The sequence below is a fragment of the Pristiophorus japonicus genome, chromosome 10 (genome assembly GCF_044704955.1).
Source record: "Pristiophorus japonicus isolate sPriJap1 chromosome 10, sPriJap1.hap1, whole genome shotgun sequence".
NCBI lineage: Eukaryota > Metazoa > Chordata > Chondrichthyes > Pristiophoridae > Pristiophorus > Pristiophorus japonicus.
Genome location: NC_091986.1, coordinates 92,530,344 through 92,556,065, shown reverse-complemented (window position 1 = coordinate 92,556,065; position 25,722 = coordinate 92,530,344).

The following is a 25,722-nucleotide window of genomic DNA, read 5'->3' as shown; positions in this document are numbered from 1 at the left end:
CGCCCCTCATCCCGGCCCGCAGCAAACGCGCTTCTTTGAAGAGGTGTCCGCTCTTCTTGGCTCCGTCGACGTCGGCGACTGCATTGTCCTCGGGGGGGATTTTAACTGCACCCTCGAGGCGAGGGACCGCTCCGGTGCCCCGCAGTGCATGACGGCGATGGAGAAGTTGAGGGACCTGGTCGGGTCCTTCGACTTGGTGGACGTCTGGCGAAATCTCCACCCCGACTCCAGCGCCTTTACTTGGGTGAGGCCTGGAGTTGGATGGTCTAGAGTCGACCGCCTTTACGTGTCTCGGGCGTACGTTTCCTGCGTCCCGGTGGCCTCCATGCGGCCGGTGCCGTGTTCGGACCACCACCTGGTGTGGGCGGAGCTCGCTTCGCTCCGCGCGAGGACGGGGTCCGCGTACTGGCACTTTAACAACCGGCTGCTGGAGGACGTGCGGTTCCAGGACTCGTTCCGTCGATTCTGGTCCGACTGGAGAAGGAAGCAGGGGGGCTTCCCCTCCTTGAGGCTATGGTGGGACGTGGGCAAGGCTCACGTCCGCGTCTTCTGTCAAGAGTACGCGAGGGGGTCGACCAAGAGGCGGGCGGCCAGAGTCGGGCGCCTAGAAAAAGAGGTGCTCGACCTGGAAGCCCGTCTCGGTCAAGTCGTCCAGGACCCGGCCCTGCGGACGGTGTACGAAGCGAAGAAGGCCGCGCTGAAGGACCTGCAGCTCGTCGGGTCCCGAGGCGCGTTCGTGAGGTCGCGGATCCGGTTCCTGCGGGATCTGGACCGCGGCTCCCCCTTCTTCTACTCGCTGGAAAAAAGGCAGAGTGTCCGTAAGCAGCTCTTGACGCTGCTGGCCGACGACGGCTCTCTCGTCTCGGATCCGGAGGGCGTCAACAACAGGGTCCGTGAATATTACGGGGCTCTGTTCTCTCCGGATCCGTCCAGCGAGGAAGCGCGTAGAGTTTTGTGGGAGGACCTGCCGAAGGTCGGCCCGGAGGGCGCCGAAAATCTGGAAGCTCCGCTAAGCCTGGCGGAGCTGACCGGTGCCCTCGCCCGGCTCTCGAGGGGAAAATCCCCGGGGCTGGACGGGCTGACCGTGGAGTTCCACAGGGCGTTCTGGGACGTCCTGGGGAGCGACTACGCGCGGGTCCTGGGGGAAAGTCTGGCGACCGGGGAGATGCCCCTCTCTTGGCGCAGGGCAGTCATCGTCCTGCTGCCTAAGAAGGGCGATCTCCGCCTCCTTAAGAACTGGCGCCCGGTCTCCCTCCTCAGCACGGACTACAAAATCTTCGCCAGGGCGATGTCTGCTCGCCTTGGTGCCGTGCTGGACCACATGATCCACCCCGACCAGTCATACACGGTCCCGGGCCGGACGATCCACGACAACATCCATCTGGTCCGGGACCTCATCCATTGCTCCCAGGAGGCTGGTCTGTCGGTCGCCTTCCTATCCCTCGACCAAGAGAAGGCGTTCGACAGGGTGGATCACGACTATCTGCTCGGAACTCTGCGCGCTTTCGGGTTCGGGACGCATTTCGTCGCCCGGATCCGACTTTTGTACGCCGCCGCGGAGTGTCTGATTAAGGTTAACGGGTCCTTGACGGCGCCCCTTCGCTTTAGGAGAGGGGTGCGCCAGGGATGCCCCATGTCCGGCCAGTTATACGCCGTTTGCGTGGAGCCTTTCCTGCGCCTCTTGCGGACGAGGTTGACGGGACTGGCTCTGCAAGGGCCGGGCGTGGAGGTCGTCCTCTCGGCTTACGCCGATGACGTGCTCCTCGCGGTAGAGGATCCCGCTGACCTGCGGAGGATGCGTGAGTGCCAGGAGATTTACTCGGCCGCGTCCTCCGCCAGGATCAACTGGGAGAAATGTTCCGGACTCCTGGTGGGTCAGTGGCGGGTGGACTCCCTGCCGGAGGAGCTCAGGCCTTTTGCCTGGAGCACGACCCATCTCCTCTATCTGGGAGTCTACCTTAGCCCCGACGAGGGAGCCTGGCCGGCGAACTGGCAGGAGCTGGAGGCCAAGGTCGCCGCTCGCCTAGGGCGCTGGACAGGACTGCTCCGAGTGCTGTCCTACAGGGGTCGAGCGCTAGTCATAAACCAGCTGGTGGCCGCAATGCTGTGGTACCGGCTGGTCACTTTGACCCCTCCCCCTGCGTTTGTCGCCAAGATACAGAAGAAGCTGGTGGACTTCTTCTGGAACAACAGGAAGCACTGGGTCTCTGCCGCGGTCTTGAGTCTCCCGCTTGAGGAGGGCGGTCAGTCGTTGGTGTGCGTCAGCGCCCAGCTCGCGACTTTCCGTCTTCAGACCCTGCAGAGATACCTTTACGTCGAGCCCCCTCCTAGGTGGTGTGCTCTGGCGAGGTATTTCTTCCGCCAGCAGCTCGACCTCAATTATGACACGCAGCTCCTGTTTGTGAACTTGGGGGGTGCCAGGACCGCCCTCCGGGAGCTGCCTGTCTTTTACAGGGAACTCATCAGGGTCTGGAACAAAGTCTCCACCAAGCGCAGCTCTCCACCGGCTGGAGTGGCGGCCGTCCTGCAGGAGCCGCTGCTCGGGAATCCGTACCTCCACGGCCGAGGTTTTATGTGGCGGTCGGAAGAGAGGGCTGTGGCTGGTGAGGTGACCAGGGTCAGGGACCTGCTCGATGGCGGAGGAGCGGGCTGGATGGCGCCAGTCACGCTGGCGCGGCGCCTAAATTCTGCCAACGTCCGCCACGCGGCCGATGCCATCGAGTTGCTAAAAACAGCTCTGGGCCCTGACTCCGTTAGGTGTATCGAGGAGGCTCAAGCACGTGGGGAGATCCCGTCCGAACTGACCCCCGTCCGGACGGAATTCCTCATCGGCGCCAAACCCCGGAACCTCCCTCGGGGGCCGGCGCCTCACAACTTGAGCCGCCTCGGGGAAATCCCCTCCGTGCCTTTCAGTTCCGCGCGGAGGGGTTTCCTGTACGGGCTGCTCCTGCACACCCTCAACTTTGCCATCCTCGCCGGCCGTCCGGACACGCCATGGCGTACCATCTTGCCGTCCGGAGGAGGCGGGGGTCCCCGATGGAGGGCACTCTACGCAGGGGTCCTCCCACTATTCATCGGGGACTTGGCCTGGAGGGTGGTGCACGGAGCAGTGCTGTGCAATAAATTTTTAAGCCGGTTCACGGACTCCCAGGCCGCCTGCAATTTCTGCGGTCTGGAGGAGTCCGTGTTCCATGTTTTTATTGAATGCACGAGGTTGCAGCCCCTGTTCCATTATTTGAAGGGGCTGCTCCTGAAATTCTGGCTGCACTTCAGTCCCACTCTCCTGATCTTTGGGCACCCTGTGCGGAGGGGAGCGGGTAGGTCCGAAGGCCTCCTCGTAGGACTGCTCCTGGGCACGGCCAAGGGTGCCATCAGCCGGTCCAGGCAGCGGGCGGTCGAGGGGGTCGTTCAACCTGACTGCCTGCCTCTCTTCCGCTCTTACATCCGGTCCAGGGTGTCCTTGGAGATGGAGCACGCGGTGTCCACCGGTACGCTCGCGGCCTTCCGCGAGAGGTGGGCACCGGAGGGACTGGAGTGCATCATCACGCCCGGCAACCAAATTTTAATTTGATTTTACGTTTTAAAGTTAATTTGTTTTAATTGCCGGTGCTTTTAGTGTCCCCTTCCCTTTTATAGGGGGCACTGGGGAAAAATTGTGATTTTAGTGCCCAAAAAAAAAACAAAAAAAAAAGAAAAAACACAAAAAAAAAACAAAAAAGGGGGGAAAAAAGGGCCTTGTAAATGTCTGGAGTGTCACCCAGGTCGGGTGGCACCGTTTAATGTTTTTATGTTTTGCAGGTAAACTTAAAAGAGTTTCATGCACAAGGACCAATTGGAGAGCAGTGGAGGCGTGTCCTGCTCAGTAGGAGCTGTGAGCTGTGAGAGGAGCTGCTATCAACTTGAGCTCCTGCTTGGAGAGCCCTGAGACCAGCCCAGGAAGAGAAGGAAGGAAGGGGCTTCACCTTCAACTTTACCCAGAGGGAGAGGAGGAAAAAGCAGAAAACTTTGAACATCTTTATTACCATTCTGCAAGGAGTTGGAGAGAGGGGGAAAAGAACAACAACATCCAGTGTGGAAGGAGGGAGACTCTACATTCTACAGGTGGGTGTGGGTGCATTTCCCCAAACAGACTTTGTTGTATCGGTGGGGGGAGGAAAGAAGACCACTGAGGGCCGGAACATCGCGGGGGGTGTGTGTGTGTGTGGTAGTGTGTGTGGGGGCCTTGCTTACAACTAGGCCCCCCCCACAATTGGAACCCCCCCCACCCCCCACATTTGCCTAGCCTGGGATAGCTGGAGCTACCAGGCTGAAGATTCTTTAAATCACCCTATTAAAGATCGTTTGGGATTGTGTGCCTGGTGGCTCTAGCTACCCCAGGTGAAGACGTCTTCTCCCCCCACCTGAAGACCAACCCAAAGACTGTGTTTTTTGTGTGTTTTGCCATCTGGGGAGTGCACCCACCCACAGCTGCGAGGGGAGACCTGCCCTCGCAGCCCCCCCCCCCCTTCCCACCCCCCTCTCTCTTTCTCCGTTACTCTCTGTTTCTCCCCTCTCTCTCTGAGAGCCCTTTTCTTCCGAAATTTAAAAAAAAAACCCAATTAAGACAACTGAGCAGAGGGAGCAAGGCCTCTCCCCAATTGTCAACGAGGGGAGAGGTGCCTCGTTAAGGGCTCCTCTGCTCAGTTAACATACGAGGCCATTAAAGACCATTAAGGCCTGTGACTCTGGGGTGGGTGTAGCCCTTAAAGGGACCCCGTGATGGCGACCCCATCCACGCCGGTGGCAGGGCCAGCAAGGACGTATGCGCAGGCGGTGTCCACATCCACGGCACCTCCTGCGCCACCCGCTGCCCTGCCACCGTTCAGACTTATAACCAGGAAACACGGGGTCAAGAGCTACACTCACCCCACAATGAGCATTGAGGAGTGCGTGCGGGCGATGGCTGGGGTAGTCGGCCCCTCGGCCATTGTCGCAGCCTCCAAGATGTCTGGGAAGGCCGTGTTCTTCCTGGGGTCGGAGCGGGCGGTGTCCCTGGCCCTTGAAAAGGGGCTCACGGTGGGCGGGACGTTCCTGCCGGTGGACCCTCTCGAGGCCACCGCGCAGAGGGTCATCGTTTCAAACGTCCCGCCCTTTGTTTCCGCTGAGCTCCTCCTCCCTCACCTACAACAACTGGGGGAGGTAAGGTCAGGGATCAACCCCATACCGCTCGGCCTCAGGGAGAACAGCCTGCGCCACGTGTTCTCCTTCCGCCGCCAGCTCTTTGTCCGGCTGGCGCGGGAGGAGACGACGGAGGGATCTTTTAATGTGGTGCACGAGGGGACTGCCTACCGCGTCTTCTGGACGTCGGACGGCGTGCGGTGCCATGCCTGCAGGGAGGTGGGGCACGTTCGCAAGAACTGCCCCGCCTCCAAGGCCGCCAAACCACCGAAGGCGGCCAAGGCTGGCGCCGCCGCCACCCCTCCCCCTAGTTGCGTCCGCGTGCCGGGAGCCATGGGTGCGCGGGCATCGTCGGAGACCTTTGTTTTCAGGGCCTCCGGCGGGGGGGAGGGAGAGCGTCCGACCGGAAAGAAGGCGCGGAAGAAGACAAAACATCAAGAGGCGGGTCCCCTCAGTGCGCCGGATAATTTGACCACCGCGCTCAGCCCAACCCCGTCACCGGCGAGCGCGGGGTGCCCCGAGCCCGTGCCCGAGCCCTTGAACAACACCACAGAGGGGCCCGGGCGCGGGCAAGAAAAGGAAAAGGGGGGGGCGGAGCGGGAGGCCTCGGCAGACATGGAGGTCTCCCTGACTCCGCGCGCCCCCAGGAACAAAAAGAGGCACCGCCCCAATGACGCGGAGGGGGAACAACATCCCTCCGCGGAGGAGTCGGTGCCCGCCGCGTGTCCCGCGTCCCCCACCAGCGCCCCCAAATTGCGCTGCAGGCGCGAGGAGTCTTTCCCCGGGGAGGGTGAGACAGTTGAGGCTGCCCAGCCTCTGCCTCCCGGGGATGGAGTGGAAGATCTGCCTGTCGTGGGGGGCGTGGGGACCGCGGAGGAATGCGTAGCCGCCGGGCCGGGCGTCCCGGGGACTGAGGCGGGCGAGGCCGAAAAGGCCGAACCTGAGCCCGCCCAGCTATTACCCAACTTCCCCCGGGAGTTGCTCGACCCGGCAGAAACACAATATATTGATTTTAATGAAACTGTAGATGCTGGGCCGGGGGGTGGCAGCGGGGAGGGGGAGGAACACCCACCCTCGCCCCTTACTTTGGAGCTGGTGCACTTGGAGGGCCTGGGGATTTCCTATGGCCGGGTCTCTCCTTGTTCCCCGGTTCCTGGGGCGGAGGGGGAACCCCTTCCGCTGTCATTTCCCGACCCAGCACCAATTTTAAAAGAGCCCAGTGGGGACTCCTCTGCCGACGATCCTGGGGGTGGGATCGGGGCAGAGCCAGGGCCGGTTGGAGCGGCCGGTTCATTTGCCGTACCTTGTGCGGTCGATGGGCCGGCTGCTGGCGGCCACCTCCCGGAGGAGGACGGGGACTCGGTGGGGGACGCGGGAGAAGAACTAGAGACCACCGCCAGGGAGGCGGTGGATCTGCTCGCGGCCGCCGCTGAGGCCCTCCTCATTCCTGCAAAGGAACTCCGGGACTTTTTGGCCCAGAGCCGGGGTCGCCGCGACCAAGCCCGACTGGCCCTGGAAAAATGGTCCGAGCCGGAGCTGATCAAGGGGTCCGTCCGCGCCGCCGTTAAAACCTTGGCCGCGGGCGGGCCCTTGACAAAGGAGCAGCACCTTGAGCTGCGCGAGCTCGAGGGACTCCTCACTGGGCTGCGGAGGGAGCGGAGTTCAACAAAAGACTCCGCTCCCTCCCCCACAATAGGTTAAGGTAGAGGTTGCACTATGCTTTTGCCATGAAGATAACCATAGCCAGCCTCAACATCAACGGCGGCAGAGGGGCACGCCGTAGATTTGACAATTTTTCGCTCCTGCGGGAGGGGAAATATGCGGTGTGCTTCCTGCAAGAAACCCACACCGTTCCGGGAGACGAAGCCACGTGGCTCCTGGAATGGCAAGGAGAGGTCCGCATGAGCCACCTCACCGCCATTTCTAGTGGGGTGGCCATCTTGCTGGGCCCGCATTTTCAGCCGGAGATCTTGGGGGTCGAGGAGCCCGTGCCAGGCCGCTTGCTGCACGTAACGGTTCGCCTGGGGGACGTGCCGCTCCATCTCGTGAACGTGTACGCCCCTCATCCCGGCCCGCAGCAAACGCGCTTCTTTGAAGAGGTGTCCGCTCTTCTTGGCTCCGTCGACGTCGGCGACTGCATTGTCCTCGGGGGGGATTTTAACTGCACCCTCGAGGCGAGGGACCGCTCCGGTGCCCCGCAGTGCATGACGGCGATGGAGAAGTTGAGGGACCTGGTCGGGTCCTTCGACTTGGTGGACGTCTGGCGAAATCTCCACCCCGACTCCAGCGCCTTTACTTGGGTGAGGCCTGGAGTTGGATGGTCTAGAGTCGACCGCCTTTACGTGTCTCGGGCGTACGTTTCCTGCGTCCCGGCGGCCTCCATGCGGCCGGTGCCGTGTTCGGACCACCACCTGGTGTGGGCGGAGCTCGCTTCGCTCCGCGCGAGGACGGGGTCCGCGTACTGGCACTTTAACAATCGGCTGCTGGAGGACGTGCGGTTCCAGGACTCGTTCCGTCGATTCTGGTCCGACTGGAGAAGGAAGCAGGGGGGCTTCCCCTCCTTGAGGCTATGGTGGGACGTGGGCAAGGCTCACGTCCGCGTCTTCTGTCAAGAGTACGCGAGGGGGTCGACCAAGAGGCGGGCGGCCAGAGTCGGGTGCCTAGAAAAAGAGGTGCTCGACCTGGAAGCCCGTCTCGGTCAAGTCGTCCGGGACCCGGCCCTGCGGACGGTGTACGAAGCGAAGAAGGCCGCGCTGAAGGACCTGCAGCTCGTCGGGTCCCGAGGCGCGTTCGTGAGGTCGCGGATCCGGTTCCTGCGGGATCTGGACCGCGGCTCCCCCTTCTTCTACTCGCTGGAAAAAAGGCAGAGTGTCCGTAAGCAGCTCTTGACGCTGCTGGCCGACGACGGCTCTCTCGTCTCGGATCCGGAGGGCGTCAACAACAGGGTCCGTGAATATTACGGGGCTCTGTTCTCTCCGGATCCGTCCAGCGAGGAAGCGCGTAGAGTTTTGTGGGAGGACCTGCCGAAGGTCGGCCCGGAGGGCGCCGAAAATCTGGAAGCTCCGCTAAGCCTGGCGGAGCTGACCGGTGCCCTCGCCCGGCTCTCGAGGGGAAAATCCCCGGGGCTGGACGGGCTGACCGTGGAGTTCCACAGGGCGTTCTGGGACGTCCTGGGGAGCGACTAAGCGCGGGTCCTGGGGGAAAGTCTGGCGACCGGGGAGATGCCCCTCTCTTGGCACAGGGCAGTCATCGTCCTGCTGCCTAAGAAGGGCGATCTCCGCCTCCTTAAGAACTGGCGCCCGGTCTCCCTCCTCAGCACGGACTACAAAATCTTCGCCAGGGCGATGTCTGCTCGCCTTGGTGCCGTGCTGGACCACATGATCCACCCCGACCAGTCATACACGGTCCCGGGCCGGACAATCCACGATAACATCCATCTGGTCCGGGACCTCATCCATTGTTCCCAGGAGGCTGGTCTGTCGGTCGCCTTCCTATCCCTCGACCAAGAGAAGGCGTTCGACAGGGTGGATCACGACTATCTGCTCGGAACTCTGCGCGCTTTCGGGTTCGGGACGCATTTCGTCGCCCGGATCCGACTTTTGTACGCCGCCGCGGAGTGTCTGATTAAGGTTAACGGGTCCTTGACGGCGCCCCTTCGCTTTAGGAGAGGGGTGCGCCAGGGATGCCCCATGTCCGGCCAGTTATACGCCGTTTGCGTGGAGCCTTTCCTGCGCCTCTTGCGGACGAGGTTGACGGGACTGGCTCTGCAAGGGCCGGGCGTGGAGGTCGTCCTCTCGGCTTACGCCGATGACGTGCTCCTCGCGATAGAGGATCCCGCTGACCTGCGGAGGATGCGTGAGTGCCAGGAGATTTACTCGGCCGCGTCCTCCGCCAGGATCAACTGGGAGAAATGTTCCGGACTCCTGGTGGGTCAGTGGCGGGTGGACTCCCTGCCGGAGGAGCTCAGGCCTTTTGCCTGGAGCACGACCCATCTCCTCTATCTGGGAGTCTACCTTAGCCCCGACGAGGGAGCCTGGCCGGCGAACTGGCAGGAGCTGGAGGCCAAGGTCGCCGCTCGCCTAGGGCGCTGGACAGGACTGCTCCGAGTGCTGTCCTACAGGGGTCGAGCGCTAGTCATAAACCAGCTGGTGGCCGCAATGCTGTGGTACCGGCTGGTCACTTTGACCCCTCCCCCTGCGTTTGTCGCCAAGATACAGAAGAAGCTGGTGGACTTCTTCTGGAACAACAGGAAGCACTGGGTCTCTGCCGCGGTCTTGAGTCTCCCGCTTGAGGAGGGCGGTCAGTCGTTGGTGTGCGTCAGCGCCCAGCTCGCGACTTTCCGTCTTCAGACCCTGTAGAGATACCTTTACGTCGAGCCCCCTCCTAGGTGGTGCGCTCTGGCGAGGTATTTCTTCCGCCAGCAGCTCGACCTCAATTATGACACGCAGCTCCTGTTTGTGAACTTGGGGGGTGCCAGGACCGCCCTCCGGGAGCTGCCTGTCTTTTACAGGGAACTCATCAGGGTCTGGAACAAAGTCTCCACCAAGCGCAGCTCTCCGCCGGCTGGAGTGGCGGCCGTCCTGCAGGAGCCGCTGCTCGGGAATCCGTACCTCCACGGCCGAGGCTTCATGTGGCGGTCGGAAGAGAGGGCTGTGGCTGGTGAGGTGACCAGGGTCAGGGACCTGCTCGATGGCGGAGGAGCGGGCTGGATGGCGCCAGACACGCTGGCGCGGCGCCTAAACTCTGCCAACGTCCGCCACGCGGCCGATGCCATCGAGTCGCTAAAAACAGCTCTGGGCCCTGACTCCGTTAGGTGCATCGAGGAGGCTCAAGCACGTGGGGAGATCCCGTCCGAACTGACCCCCGTCCGGACGGAATTCCTCATCGGCACCAAACCCCGGAACCTCCCTCGGGGGCCGGCGCCTCACAACTTGAGCCGCCTCGGGGAAATCCCCTCCGTGCCTTTCAGTTCCGCGCGGAGGGGTTTCCTGTACGGGCTGCTCCTGCACACCCTCAACTTTGCCATCCTCGCCGGCCGTCCGGACACGCCATGGCGTACCATCTTGCCGTCCGGAGGAGGCGGGGGTCCCCGATGGAGGGCACTCTACGCAGGGGTCCTCCCACTGTTCATCGGGGACTTGGCCTGGAGGGTGGTGCACGGAGCAGTGCCGTGCAACAAATTTTTAAGCCGGTTCACGGACTCCCAGGCCGCCTGCAATTTCTGCGGTCTGGAGGAGTCCGTGTTCCATGTTTTTATTGAGTGCACAAGGTTGCAGCCCCTGTTCCATTATTTGAAGGGGCTGCTCCTGAAATTCTGGCTGCACTTCAGTCCCACTCTCCTGATCTTTGGGCACCCTGTGCGGAGGGGAGCGGGTAGGTCCGAAGGCCTCCTCGTAGGACTGCTCCTGGGCACGGCCAAGGGTGCCATCAGCCGGTCCAGGCAGCGGGCGGTCGAGGGGGTCGTTCAACCTGACTGCCTGCCTCTCTTCCGCTCTTACATCCGGTCCAGGGTGTCCTTGGAGATGGAGCACGCGGTGTCCACCGGTACGCTCGCGGCCTTCCGCGAGAGGTGGGCACCGGAGGGACTGGAGTGCATCATCACGCCCGGCAACCAAATTTTAATTTGATTTTACGTTTTAAAGTTAATTTGTTTTAATTGCCGGTGCTTTTAGTGTCCCCCTTCCCTTTTATAGGGGGCACTGGGGAAAATTGTGAATTTAGTGCCCAAAAAAAAACCAAAAAAGAAAAACACAAAAAAAAAACCAAAAAAAAAAAAGGGTGGGAAAAAAAGGGCCTTGTAAATGTCTGGAGTGTCACCCAGGTCGGGTGGCACCGTTTAATGTTTTATGTTTTCACAGATAAACTCAAAAGAGTTTCATGCACAAGGACCAATTGGAGAGCAGTGGAGGCGTGTCCTGCTCAGTAGGAGCTGTGAGCTGTGAGAGGAGCTGCTATCAACTTGAGCTCCTGCTTGGAGAGCCCTGAGACCAGCCCAGGAAGAGAAGGAAGGAAGGGGCTTCACCTTCAAACTTTTATCCAGAGGGAGAGGAGGAAAGCAGAAAACTCTTTTAACATCTTTTACCATTCTGCAAGGAGTTGGAGAGAGGGGGAAAAGACCAACAACATCCAGTGTGGAAGGAGGGAGACTCAACATTTCTACAGGTGGGTGTGGGTGCATTTCCCCAAACAGACTTTGTTGTATCGGTGGGGGGAGGAAAGAAGACCACTGAGGGCCGGAACATCGCGGGGGGTGTGTGTGTGTGTGGTAGTGTGTGTGGGGGCCTTGCTTACAACTAGGCCCCCCCCACAATTGGAACCCCCCCCACCCCCCACATTTGCCTAGCCTGGGATAGCTGGAGCTACCAGGCTGAAGATTCTTTAAATCACCCTATTAAAGATCGTTTGGGATTGTGTGCCTGGTGGCTCTAGCTACCCCAGGTGAAGACGTCTTCTCCCCCCACCTGAAGACCAACCCAAAGACTGTGTTTTTTGTGTGTTTTGCCATCTGGGGAGTGCACCCACCCACAGCTGCGAGGGGAGACCTGCCCTCGCAGCCCCCCCCCCCTTCCCACCCCCCTCTCTCTTTCTCCGTTACTCTCTGTTTCTCCCCTCTCTCTCTGAGAGCCCTTTTCTTCCGAAATTTAAAAAAAAACAAAAAAAAAAAAAAAACCCAATTAACACAACTGAGCAGAGGGAGCAAGGCCTCTCCCCAATTGTCAACGAGGGGAGAGGTGCCTCGTTAAGGGCTCCTCTGCTCAGTTAACATACGAGGCCATTAAAGACCATTAAGGCCTGTGACTCTGGGGTGGGTGTAGCCCTTAAAGGGACCCCGTGATGGCGACCCCATCCACGCCGGTGGCAGGGCCAGCAAGGACGTATGCGCAGGCGGTGTCCACATCCACGGCACCTCCTGCGCCACCCGCTGCCCTGCCACCGTTCAGACTTATAACCAGGAAACACGGGGTCAAGAGCTACACTCACCCCACAATGAGCATTGAGGAGTGCGTGCGGGCGATGGCTGGGGTAGTCGGCCCCTCGGCCATTGTCGCAGCCTCCAAGATGTCTGGGAAGGCCGTGTTCTTCCTGGGGTCGGAGCGGGCGGTGTCCCTGGCCCTTGAAAAGGGGCTCACGGTGGGCGGGACGTTCCTGCCGGTGGACCCTCTCGAGGCCACCGCGCAGAGGGTCATCGTTTCAAACGTCCCGCCCTTTGTTTCCGCTGAGCTCCTCCTCCCTCACCTACAACAACTGGGGGAGGTAAGGTCAGGGATCAACCCCATACCGCTCGGCCTCAGGGAGAACAGCCTGCGCCACGTGTTCTCCTTCCGCCGCCAGCTCTTTGTCCGGCTGGCGCGGGAGGAGACGACGGAGGGATCTTTTAATGTGGTGCACGAGGGGACTGCCTACCGCGTCTTCTGGACGTCGGACGGCGTGCGGTGCCATGCCTGCAGGGAGGTGGGGCACGTTCGCAAGAACTGCCCCGCCTCCAAGGCCGCCAAACCATCGAAGGCGGCCAAGGCTGGCGCCGCCGCCACCCTTCCCCCTAGTTGCGTCCGCGTGCCGGGAGCCATGGGTGCGCGGGCATCGTCGGAGGCCTTTGTTTTCAGGGCCTCCGGCGGGGGGGAGGGAGAGCGTCCGACCGGAAAGAAGGCGCGGAAGAAGACAAAACATCAAGAGGCGGGTCCCCTCAGTGCGCCGGATAATTTGACCACCGCGCTCAGCCCAACCCCGTCACCGGCGAGCGCGGGGTGCCCCGATCCCGTGCCCGAGCCCTTGAACAACACCACAGAGGGGCCCGGGCGCGGGCAAGAAAAGGAAAAGGGGGGGGCGGAGCGGGAGGCCTCGGCAGACATGGAGGTCTCCCTGACTCCGCGCGCCCCCAGGAACAAAAAGAGGCACCGCCCCAATGACGCGGAGGGGGAACAACATCCCTCCGCGGAGGAGTCGGTGCCCGCCGCGTGTCCCGCGTCCCCCACCAGCGCCCCCAAATTGCGCTGCAGGCGCGAGGAGTCTTTCCCCGGGGAGGGTGAGACAGTTGAGGCTGCCCAGCCTCTGCCTCCCGGGGATGGAGTGGAAGATCTGCCTGTCGTGGGGGGCGTGGGGACCGCGGAGGAATGCGTAGCCGCCGGGCCGGGCGTCCCGGGGACTGAGGCGGGCGGGGCCGAAAAGGCCGAACCTGAGCCCGCCCAGCTATTACCCAACTTCCCCCGGGAGTTGCTCGACCCGGCAGAAACACAATATATTGATTTTAATGAAACTGTAGATGCTGGGCCGGGGGGTGGCAGCGGGGAGGGGGAGGAACACCCACCCTCGCCCCTTACTTTGGAGCTGGAGCACTTGGAGGGCCTGGGGATCTCCTATGGCCGGGTCTCTCCTTGTTCTCCGGTTCCTGGGGCGGAGGGGGAACCCCTTCCGCTGTCATTTCCCGACCCAGCACCATTTTTAAAAGAGCCCAGTGGGGACTCCTCTGCCGACGATCCTGGGGGTGGGAACGGGGCAGTGCCAGGGCCGGTTGGAGCGGCCGGTTCATTTGCCGTACCTTGTGCGGTCGATGGGCCGGCTGCTGGCGGCCACCTCCCGGAGGAGGACGGGGACTCGGTGGGGGACGCGGGAGAAGAACTAGAGACCACCGCCAGGGAGGCGGTGGATCTGCTCGCGGCCGCCGCCGAGGCCCTCCTCATTCCTGCAAAGGAACTCCGGGACTTTTTGGCCCAGAGCCGGGGTCGCCGCGACCAAGCCCGACTGGCCCTGGAAAAATGGTCCGAGCCGGAGCTGATCAAGGGGTCCGTCCGCGCCACCGTTAAAACCTTGGCCGCGGGCGGGCCCTTGACAAAGGAGCAGCACCTTGAGCTGCGCGAGCTCGAGGGACTCCTCGCTGGGCTGCGGAGGGAGCGGAGTTCAACAAAAGACTCCGCTCCCTCCCCCACAATAGGTTAAGGTAGAGGTTGCACTATGCTTTTGCCATGAAGATAACCATAGCCAGCCTCAACATCAACGGCGGCAGAGGGGCACGCCGTAGATTTGACAATTTTTCGCTCCTGCGGGAGGGGAAATATGCGGTGTGCTTCCTGCAAGAAACCCACACCGTTCCGGGAGACGAAGCCACGTGGCTCCTGGAATGGCAAGGAGAGGTCCGCATGAGCCACCTCACCGCCATTTCTAGTGGGGTGGCCATCTTGCTGGGCCCGCATTTTCAGCCGGAGATCTTGGGGGTCGAGGAGCCCGTGCCAGGCCGCTTGCTGCACGTAACGGTTCGCCTGGGGGACGTGCCGCTCCATCTCGTGAACGTGTACGCCCCTCATCCCGGCCCGCAGCAAACGCGCTTCTTTGAAGAGGTGTCCGCTCTTCTTGGCTCCGTCGACGTCGGCGACTGCATTGTCCTCGGGGGGGATTTTAACTGCACCCTCGAGGCGAGGGACCGCTCCGGTGCCCCGCAGTGCATGACGGCGATGGAGAAGTTGAGGGACCTGGTCGGGTCCTTCGACTTGGTGGACGTCTGGCGAAATCTCCACCCCGACTCCAGCGCCTTTACTTGGGTGAGGCCTGGAGTTGGATGGTCTAGAGTCGACCGCCTTTACGTGTCTCGGGCGTACGTTTCCTGCGTCCCGGCGGCCTCCATGCGGCCGGTGCCGTGTTCGGACCACCACCTGGTGTGGGCGGAGCTCGCTTCGCTCCGCGCGAGGACGGGGTCCGCGTACTGGCACTTTAACAACCGGCTGCTGGAGGACGTGCGGTTCCAGGACTCGTTCCGTCGATTCTGGTCCGACTGGAGAAGGAAGCAGGGGGGCTTCCCCTCCTTGAGGCTATGGTGGGACGTGGGCAAGGCTCACGTCCGCGTCTTCTGTCAAGAGTACGCGAGGGGGTCGACCAAGAGGCGGGCGGCCAGAGTCGGGTGCCTAGAAAAAGAGGTGCTCGACCTGGAAGCCCGTCTCGGTCAAGTCGTCCGGGACCCGGCCCTGCGGACGGTGTACGAAGCGAAGAAGGCCGCGCTGAAGGACCTGCAGCTCGTCGGGTCCCGAGGCGCGTTCGTGAGGTCGCGGATCCGGTTCCTGCGGGATCTGGACCGCGGCTCCCCCTTCTTCTACTCGCTGGAAAAAAGGCAGAGTGTCCGTAAGCAGCTCTTGACGCTGCTGGCCGACGACGGCTCTCTCGTCTCGGATCCGGAGGGCGTCAACAACAGGGTCCGTGAATATTACGGGGCTCTGTTCTCTCCGGATCCGTCCAGCGAGGAAGCGCGTAGAGTTTTGTGGGAGGACCTGCCGAAGGTCGGCCCGGAGGGCGCCGAAAATCTGGAAGCTCCGCTAAGCCTGGCGGAGCTGACCGGTGCCCTCGCCCGGCTCTCGAGGGGAAAATCCCCGGGGCTGGACGGGCTGACCGTGGAGTTCCACAGGGCGTTCTGGGACGTCCTGGGGAGCGACTACGCGCGGGTCCTGGGGGAAAGTCTGGCGACCGGGGAGATGCCCCTCTCTTGGCGCAGAGCAGTCATCGTCCTGCTGCCTAAGAAGGGCGATCTCCGCCTCCTTAAGAACTGGCGCCCGGTCTCCCTCCTCAGCACGGACTACAAAATCTTCGCCAGGGCGATGTCTGCTCGCCTTGGTGCCGTGCTGGACCACATGATCCACCCCGACCAGTCATACACGGTCCCGGGCCGGACAATCCACGATAACATCCATCTGGTCCGGGACCTCATCCATTGTTCCCAGGAGGCTGGTCTGTCGGTCGCCTTCCTATCCCTCGACCAAGAGAAGGCGTTCGACAGGGTGGATCACGACTATCTGCTCGGAACTCTGCGCGCTTTCGGGTTCGGGACGCATTTCGTCGCCCGGATCCGACTTTTGTACGCCGCCGCGGAGTGTCTGATTAAGGTTAACGGGTCCTTGACGGCGCCCCTTCGCTTTAGGAGAGGGGTGCGCCAGGGATGCCCCATGTCCGGCCAGTTATACGCCGTTTGCGTGGAGCCTTTCCTGCGCCTCTTGCGGACGAGGTTGACGGGACTGGCTCTGCAAGGGCCGGGCGTGGAGGTCGTCCTCTCGGCTTACGCCGATGACGTGCTCCTCGCGATAGAGGATCCCGCTGACCTGCGGAGGATGCGTGAGTGCCAGGAGATTTACTCGGCCGCGTCCTCCGCCAGGATCAACTGGGAGAAATGTTCCGGACTCCTGGTGGGTCAGTGGCGGGTGGACTCCCTGCCGGAGGAGCTCAGGCCTTTTGCCTGGAGCACGACCCATCTCCTCTATCTGGGAGTCTACCTTAGCCCCGACGAGGGAGCCTGGCCGGCGAACTGGCAGGAGCTGGAGGCCAAGGTCGCCGCTCGCCTAGGGCGCTGGACAGGACTGCTCCGAGTGCTGTCCTACAGGGGTCGAGCGCTAGTCATAAACCAGCTGGTGGCCGCAATGCTGTGGTACCGGCTGGTCACTTTGACCCCTCCCCCTGCGTTTGTCGCCAAGATACAGAAGAAGCTGGTGGACTTCTTCTGGAACAACAGGAAGCACTGGGTCTCTGCCGCGGTCTTGAGTCTCCCGCTTGAGGAGGGCGGTCAGTCGTTGGTGTGCGTCAGCGCCCAGCTCGCGACTTTCCGCCTTCAGACCCTGCAGAGATACCTTTACGTCGAGCCCCCTCCTAGGTGGTGCGCTCTGGCGAGGTATTTCTTCCGCCAGCAGCTCGACCTCAATTATGACACGCAGCTCCTGTTTGTGAACTTGGGGGGTGCCAGGACCGCCCTCCGGGAGCTGCCTGTCTTTTACAGGGAACTCATCAGGGTCTGGAACAAAGTCTCCACCAAGCGCAGCTCTCCGCCGGCTGGAGTGGCGGCCGTCCTGCAGGAACCGCTGCTCGGGAATCCGTACCTCCACGGCCGAGGCTTTATGTGGCGGTCGGAAGAGAGGGCTGTGGCTGGTGAGGTGACCAGGGTCAGGGACCTGCTCGATGGCGGAGGAGCGGGCTGGATGGCGCCAGACACGCTGGCGCGGCGCCTAAATTCTGCCAACGTCCGCCACGCGGCCGATGCCATCGAGTCGCTAAAAACAGCTCTGGGCCCTGACTCCGTTAGGTGCATCGAGGAGGCTCAGGCACGTGGGGAGATCCCGTCCGAACTGACCCCCGTCCGGACGGAATTCCTCATCGGCGCCAAACCCCGGAACCTCCCTCGGGGGCCGGCGCCTCACAACTTGAGCCGCCTCGGGGAAATCCCCTCCGTGCCTTTCAGTTCCGCGCGGAGGGGTTTCCTGTACGGGCTGCTCCTGCACACCCTCAACTTTGCCATCCTCGCCGGCCGTCCGGACACGCCATGGCGTACCATCTTGCCGTCCGGAGGAGGCGGGGGTCCCCGATGGAGGGCACTCTACGCAGGGGTCCTCCCACTATTCATCGGGGACTTGGCCTGGAGGGTGGTGCACGGAGCAGTGCCGTGCAACAAATTTTTAAGCCGGTTCACGGACTCCCAGGCCGCCTGCAATTTCTGCGGTCTGGAGGAGTCCGTGTTCCATGTTTTTATTGAATGCACAAGGTTGCAGCCGCTGTTCCACTATTTGAAGGGGCTGCTCCTGAAATTCTGGCTGCACTTCAGTCCCACTCTCCTGATCTTTGGGCACCCTGTGCGGAGGGGAGCGGGTAGGTCCGAAGGCCTCCTCGTAGGACTGCTCCTGGGCACGGCCAAGGGTGCCATCAGCCGGTCCAGGCAGCGGGCGGTCGAGGGGGTCGTTCAACCTGACTGCCTGCCTCTCTTCCGCTCTTACATCCGGTCCAGGGTGTCCTTGGAGATGGAGCACGCGGTGTCCACCGGTACGCTCGCGGCCTTCCGCGAGAGGTGGGCACCGGAGGGACTGGAGTGCATCATCACGCCCGGCAACCAAATTTTAATTTGATTTTACGTTTTTAAGTTTAATTTGTTTTAATTGCCGGTGCTTTTAGTGTCCCCCTTCCCTTTTATAGGGGGCACTGGAAAAATTTGATTTTAGCGCCCCAAAAAAAAAAACCAAAAAACAAAAAAAAAAAAGGGGCCTTGAAAATGTCTGGAGTGTCACCCAGGTCGGGTGGCACCGTTTAATGTTTTTATGTTTTGCAGGTAAACTCAAAAGAGTTTCATGCACAAGGAACCAATGGTAGAGCAGTGGAGGCGTGTCCTGCTCAGTTGGAGCTGTGAGCAGTGAGTGGAGCTGCTAGCAACTTGAGCTCCTGCCTGGAGAGCCCAGGAACAGAAGGAAGGAAGGGGCTTCAACACCAACTTTTATCCAGAGGGAGAGGAGGAGAAAAGAAAACTTTGCAACAACTTTATCATTTCTGCAAGGAGTTGGAGAGAGGGGGAAAAACCAACAACATCCAGTGTGGAAGGAGGGAGACTCTACTATCTCTACAGGTGGGTGTGGGTGCATTTCCCCAAACAGACTTTGTTGTATCGGTGGGGGGAGGAAAGAAGACCACTGAGGGCCGGAACATCGCGGGGTGTGTGTGTGTGTGTGGAAGTGTGCGTGGGGGCCGTGCTTACAACTAGGCCCCCCCCACAATTGGAACCCCCCCCACCCCCCACATTTGCCTAGCCTGGGATAGCTGGAGCTACCAGGCTGAAGATTGTTTTCTTAATCACCCAATTAAAGATCGTTAGTAGTGTGTGCCTGGTGGCTCCAGCTACCCCAGGTGAAGACATCTTCTCCCCCCACCTGAAGACCACCCCAAAGACTTTTTGTTTTGCCATCTGGGGAGTGCACCCACCCACAGCTGCGAGGGGAGACCTGCCCTCGCAGTCCCCCCCCCCCCTTCCCACCCCCCTCTCTCTTTCTCTGTTACACTGTTTCTCCCCTCTCTCTCTGAGAGCCCTTCCTTCCAAATTTAATTTAAAAAAAAAACCAATTAAGACAACTGAGCAGAGGGAGCAAGGCCCCTCCCCAATTGCCAACTAGGGGAGAGGTACCTCGTTAAGAGCTCCTCTGCTTCAGTCTTTTAGATAAGAGGCCTAATTAAGACCATTAAGGCCTGTGACTTTGGGGTGGGTGTAGCCCTTAAAGGGACCCCGTGATGACGACCCCATCCACGCCGGTGGCAGGGCCAGCAAGGACGTATGCGCAGGCGGTGTCCACATCCACGGCACCTCCTGCGCCACCCGCTGCCCTGCCACCATTTAGATTAATTACTAAAAAACACGGGGTCAAGAGCTACACTCACCCCACAATGACCATCGAGGAGTGCGTGCGGGCGATGGCTGGGGTAGTCGGCCCCTCGGCCATTGTCGCAGCCTCCAAGATGTCTGGGAAGGCCGTGTTCTTCCTGGGGTCGGAGCGGGCGGTGTCCCTGGCCCTTGAAAAGGGGCTCACGGTGGGCGGGACGTTCCTGCCGGTGGACCCTCTCGAGGCCACCGCGCAGAGGGTCATCATTTCAAACGTCCCGCCCTTTGTTCCCGCTGAGCTCCTCCTCCCTCACCTACACCAACTGGGGGAGGTAAGGTCGGGGATCAACCCCATACCGCTCGGCCTCAGGGAGAACAGCCTGCGCCACGTGTTCTCCTTCCGCCGCCAGCTCTTTGTCCGGCTGGCGCGGGAGGAGACGACGGAGGGGAACTTTAATGTGGTGCACGAGGGGACTGCCTACCGCGTCTTTTGGACGTCGGACGGCGTGCGGTGCCATGCCTGCAGGGAGGTGGGGCACATTCGCAAGAACTGCCCCGCCTCCAAGGCCGCCAAACCACCGAAGGCGGCCAAGGCTGGCGCCGCCGCCACCCCTCCCCCTAGTTGCGTCCGCGTGCCGGGAGCCATGGGTGCGCGGGCATCGTCGGAGGCCTTTGTTTTCAGGGCCTCCGGCGGGGGGGAGGGAGAGCGTCCGACCGGAAAGAAGGCGCGGAAGAAGGCAAAACATCTAGAGGCGGGTCCCCTCGGTGCGCCAGATAATTTGACCACCGCGCTCAGCCCAACCCAGTCATCGGCGAGCGCGTGGTGCCCCGAGCCCGTGCCCGAGCCCTTGAATAACACTACAGAGGGGCCCGGGCGCGGGAAAGGAAAGGAAAAGGGGGGGGCGGAGCGGGAGGCCTCGGCAGACATGGGGGTCTCCCTGCCTCCGCGCACCCCCAGGAACAAAAGGAGGCGCGGCTCCGATGAGGCGGAGGGGGAACAACATCCCTCCGCGGAGGAGTCGGTGCCCGCCGCGTGTCCCGCGTCCCCCACCAGCGCTCCCAAATTGCGCTGCAGGCGCGAAGAGTCTGTCCCCGGGGAGGGTGAGGCAGTCGAGGCTGCCCAGCCGCTGCCTCCTGGGGATGGAGTGGAAGATCTGCCTGTCGTGGGGGGCGTGGGGCCAGCGGAAGAATGCATTGCCGCCGGGCCGGGCGTCCCGGGGACTGAGGCGGGCGGGGCCGAAAAGGCCGAACCTGAGCCCGCCCAGCCAATACCCAACTTCCCCCGGGAGTCGCTCGACCCGGCAGAAACACGAACTGATTTTAATGAAACTGTAGATGCTGGGCCGGGGGGTGGCAGCGGGGAGGGGGAGGAACACCCACCCTCGCCTCTTACTTTGGAGCTGGAGCACTTGGGGAGCCTGGGGATCTCCTATGGCCGGGTCTCTCCTTGTTCTCCGGTTCCTGGGGCGGAGGGGGAACCCCTTCCGCTGTCATTTCCCGACCCAGCACCATTTTTAAAAGAGCCCAGTGGGGACTCCTCTGCCGACGATCCTGGGGGTGGGATCGGGGCAGTGCCAGGGCCGGTTGGAGCGGCCGGTTCATTTGCCGTACCTTGTGCGGTCGATGGGCTGGCTGCTGGCGGCCACCTCCCGGAGGAGGACGGGGACTCGGTGGGGGACGCGGGTGAAGACCTAGAGACCACCGCCAGTGAGGCGGTGGATCTGCTCGCGGCCGCCGCTGAGGCCCTCCTCATTCCTGCAAAGGAACTCCGGGACTTTTTGGCCCAGAGCCGGGGTCGCCGCGACCAAGCCCGACTGGCCCTGGAAAAATGGTCCGAGCCAGAGCTGATCAAGGGGTCCGTCCGCGCCGCCGTTAAAACCTTGGCCGCGGGCGGGCCCTTGACAAAGGAGCAGCACCTTGAGCTGCGCGAGCTCGAGGGACTCCTCGCTGGGCTGCGAAGGGAGCGGAGTTCAACAAAAGACTCCGCTCCCTCCCCCACAATAGGTTAAGGTAGAGGTTGCACTATGCTTTTGCCATGAAGATAACCATAGCCAGCCTCAACATCAACGGCGGCAGAGGGGCACGCCGTAGATTTGACAATTTTTCGCTCCTGCGGGAGGGGAAATATGCGGTGTGCTTCCTGCAAGAAACCCACACCGTTCCGGGAGACGAAGCCACGTGGCTCCTGGAATGGCAAGGAGAGGTCCGCATGAGCCACCTCACCGCCATTTCTAGTGGGGTGGCCATCTTGCTGGGCCCGCATTTTCAGCCGGAGATCTTGGGGGTCGAGGAGCCCGTGCCAGGCCGCTTGCTGCACGTAACGGTTCGCTTGGGGGACGTGCCGCTCCATCTCGTGAACGTGTACGCCCCTCATCCCGGCCCGCAGCAAACGCGCTTCTTTGAAGAGGTGTCCGCTCTTCTTGGCTCCGTCGACGTCGGCGACTGCATTGTCCTCGGGGGGGATTTTAACTGCACCCTCGAGGCGAGGGACCGCTCCGGTGCCCCGCAGTGCATGACGGCGATGGAGAAGTTGAGGGACCTGGTCGGGTCCTTCGACTTGGTGGACGTCTGGCGAAATCTCCACCCCGACTCCAGCGCCTTTACTTGGGTGAGGCCTGGAGTTGGATGGTCTAGAGTCGACCGCCTTTACGTGTCTCGGGCGTACGTTTCCTGCGTCCCGGCGGCCTCCATGCGGCCGGTGCCGTGTTCGGACCACCACCTGGTGTGGGCGGAGCTCGCTTCGCTCCGCGCGAGGACGGGGTCCGCGTACTGGCACTTTAACAACCGGCTGCTGGAGGACGTGCGGTTCCAGGACTCGTTCCGTCGATTCTGGTCCGACTGGAGAAGGAAGCAGGGGGGCTTCCCCTCCTTGAGGCTATGGTGGGACGTGGGCAAGGCTCACGTCCGCGTCTTCTGTCAAGAGTACGCGAGGGGGTCGACCAAGAGGCGGGCGGCCAGAGTCGGGCGCCTAGAAAAAGAGGTGCTCGACCTGGAAGCCCGTCTCGGTCAAGTCGTCCAGGACCCGGCCCTGCGGACGGTGTACGAAGCGAAGAAGGCCGCGCTGAAGGACCTGCAGCTCGTCGGGTCCCGAGGCGCGTTCGTGAGGTCACGGATCCGGTTCCTGCGGGATCTGGACCGCGGCTCCCCCTTCTTCTACTCGCTGGAAAAAAGGCAGAGTGTCCGTAAGCAGCTCTTGACGCTGCTGGCCGACGACGGCTCTCTCGTCTCGGATCCGGAGGGCGTCAACAACAGGGTCCGTGAATATTACGGGGCTCTGTTCTCTCCGGATCCGTCCAGCGAGGAAGCGCGTAGAGTTTTGTGGGAGGACCTGCCGAAGGTCGGCCGTGAGGGCGCCGAAAATCTGGAAGCTCCGCTAAGCCTGGCGGAGCTGACCGGTGCCCTCGCCCGGCTCTCGAGGGGAAAATCCCCGGGGCTGGACGGGCTGACCGTGGAGTTCCACAGGGCGTTCTGGGACGTCCTGGGGAGCGACTACGCGCGGGTCCTGGGGGAAAGTCTGGCGACCGGGGAGATGCCCCTCTCTTGGCGCAGGGCAGTCATCGTCCTGCTGCCTAAGAAGGGCGATCTCCGCCTCCTTAAGAACTGGCGCCCGGTCTCCCTCCTCAGCACGGACTACAAAATTTTCGCCAGGGCGATGTCTGCTCGCCTTGGTGCCGTGCTGGACCACATGATCCACCCCGACCAGTCATACACGGTCCCGGGCCGGACAATCCACGATAACATCCATCTGGTCCGGGACCTCATCCATTGTTCCCAGGAGGCTGGTCTGTCGGTCGCCTTCCTATCCCTCGACCAAGAGAAGGCGTTCGACAGGGTGGATCACGACTATCTGCTCGGAACTCTGCGCGCTTTCGGGTTCGGGACGCATTTCGTCGCCCGGATCCGACTTTTGTACGCCGCCGCGGAGTGTCTGATTAAGGTTAACGGGTCCTTGACGGCGCCCCTTCGCTTTAGGAGAGGGGTGCGCCAGGGATGCCCCATGTCCGGCCAGTTATACGCCGTTTGCGTGGAGCCTTTCCTGCGCCTCTTGCGGACGAGGTTGACGGGACTGGCTCTGCAAGGGCCGGGCGTGGAGGTCGTCCTCTCGGCTTACGCCGATGACGTGCTCCTCGCGGTAGAGGATCCCGCTGACCTGCGGAGGATGCGTGAGTGCCAGGAGATTTACTCGGCCGCGTCCTCCGCCAGGATCAACTGGGAGAAATGTTCCGGACTCCTGGTGGGTCAGTGGCGGGTGGACTCCCTGCCGGAGGAGCTCAGGCCTTTTGCCTGGAGCACGACCCATCTCCTCTATCTGGGAGTCTACCTTAGCCCCGACGAGGGAGCCTGGCCGGCGAACTGGCAGGAGCTGGAGGCCAAGGTCGCCGCTCGCCTAGGGCGCTGGACAGGACTGCTCCGAGTGCTGTCCTACAGGGGTCGAGCGCTAGTCATAAACCAGCTGGTGGCCGCAATGCTGTGGTACCGGCTGGTCACTTTGACCCCTCCCCCTGCGTTTGTCGCCAAGATACAGAAGAAGCTGGTGGACTTCTTCTGGAACAACAGGAAGCACTGGGTCTCTGCCGCGGTCTTGAGTCTCCCGCTTGAGGAGGGCGGTCAGTCGTTGGTGTGCGTCAGCGCCCAGCTCGCGACTTTCCGTCTTCAGACCCTGCAGAGATACCTTTACGTCGAGCCCCCTCCTAGGTGGTGCGCTCTGGCGAGGTATTTCTTCCGCCAGCAGCTCGACCTCAATTATGACACGCAGCTCCTGTTTGTGAACTTGGGGGGTGCCAGGACCGCCCTCCGGGAGCTGCCTGTCTTTTACAGGGAACTCATCAGGGTCTGGAACAAAGTCTCCACCAAGCGCAGCTCTCCGCCGGCTGGAGTGGCGGCCGTCCTGCAGGAACCGCTGCTCGGGAATCCGTACCTCCACGGCCGAGGCTTTATGTGGCGGTCGGAAGAGAGGGCTGTGGCTGGTGAGGTGACCAGGGTCAGGGACCTGCTCGATGGCGGAGGAGCGGGCTGGATGGCGCCAGACACGCTGGCGCGGCGCCTAAATTCTGCCAACGTCCGCCACGCGGCCGATGCCATCGAGTCGCTAAAAACAGCTCTGGGCCCTGACTCCGTTAGGTGCATCGAGGAGGCTCAAGCACGTGGGGAGATCCCGTCCGAACTGACCCCCGTCCGGACGGAATTCCTCATCGGCGCCAAACCCCGGAACCTCCCTCGGGGGCCGGCGCCTCACAACTTGAGCCGCCTCCGGGAAATCCCCTCCGTGCCTTTCAGTTCCGCGCGGAGGGGTTTCCTGTACGGGCTGCTCCTGCACACCCTCAACTTTGCCATCCTCGCCGGCCGTCCGGACACGCCATGGCGTACCATCTTGCCGTCCGGAGGAGGCGGGGGTCCCCGATGGAGGGCACTCTACGCAGGGGTCCTCCCACTATTCATCGGGGACTTGGCCTGGAGGGTGGTGCACGGAGCAGTGCCGTGCAACAAATTTTTAAGCCGGTTCACGGACTCCCAGGCCGCCTGCAATTTCTGCGGTCTGGAGGAGTCCGTGTTCCATGTTTTTATGGAGTGCACAAGGTTGCAGCCCCTGTTCCACTATTTGAAGGGGCTGCTCCTGAAATTCTGGCTGCACTTCAGTCCCACTCTCCTGATCTTTGGGCACCCTGTGCGGAGGGGAGCGGGTAGGTCCGAAGGCCTCCTCGTAGGACTGCTCCTGGGCACGGCCAAGGGTGCCATCAGCCGGTCCAGGCAGCGGGCGGTCGAGGGGGTCGTTCAACCTGACTGCCTGCCTCTCTTCCGCTCTTACATCCGGTCCAGGGTGTCCTTGGAGATGGAGCACGCGGTGTCCACCGGTACGCTCGCGGCCTTCCGCGAGAGGTGGGCACCGGAGGGACTGGAGTGCATCATCACGCCCGGCAACCAAATTTTAATTTGATTTTACGTTTTAAAGTTTAATTTGTTTTAATTGCCGGTGCTTTTAGTGTCCCCTTCCCTTTTATAGGGGGCACCGGGGAAATTGTGATTTTAGTGCCCAAAAAAAAAAAACAAAAAAAAAACAAAAAACACAAAAAAAAACCAAAAAAAGGAAAAAAGGGCCTTGTAAATGTCTGGTGTGTCACCCAGGTCGGGTGGCACAGTTTAATGTTTATGTTTTGCAGGTAGACTCTAAAAGAGTTTCATGCACAAGGAACCAATGGTAGAGCAGTGGAGGCGTGTCCTGCTCAGTTGGAGCTGTGAGCAGTGAGTGGAGCTGCTAGCAACTTGAGCTCCTGCCTGGAGAGCCCAGGAACAGAAGGAAGGAAGGGGCTTCAACACCAACTTTTATCCAGAGGGAGAGGAGGAGAAAAGAAAACTTTGCAACAACTTTATCATTTCTGCAAGGAGTTGGAGAGAGGGGGAAAAACCAACAACATCCAGTGTGGAAGGAGGGAGACTCTACTATCTCTACAGGTGGGTGTGGGTGCATTTCC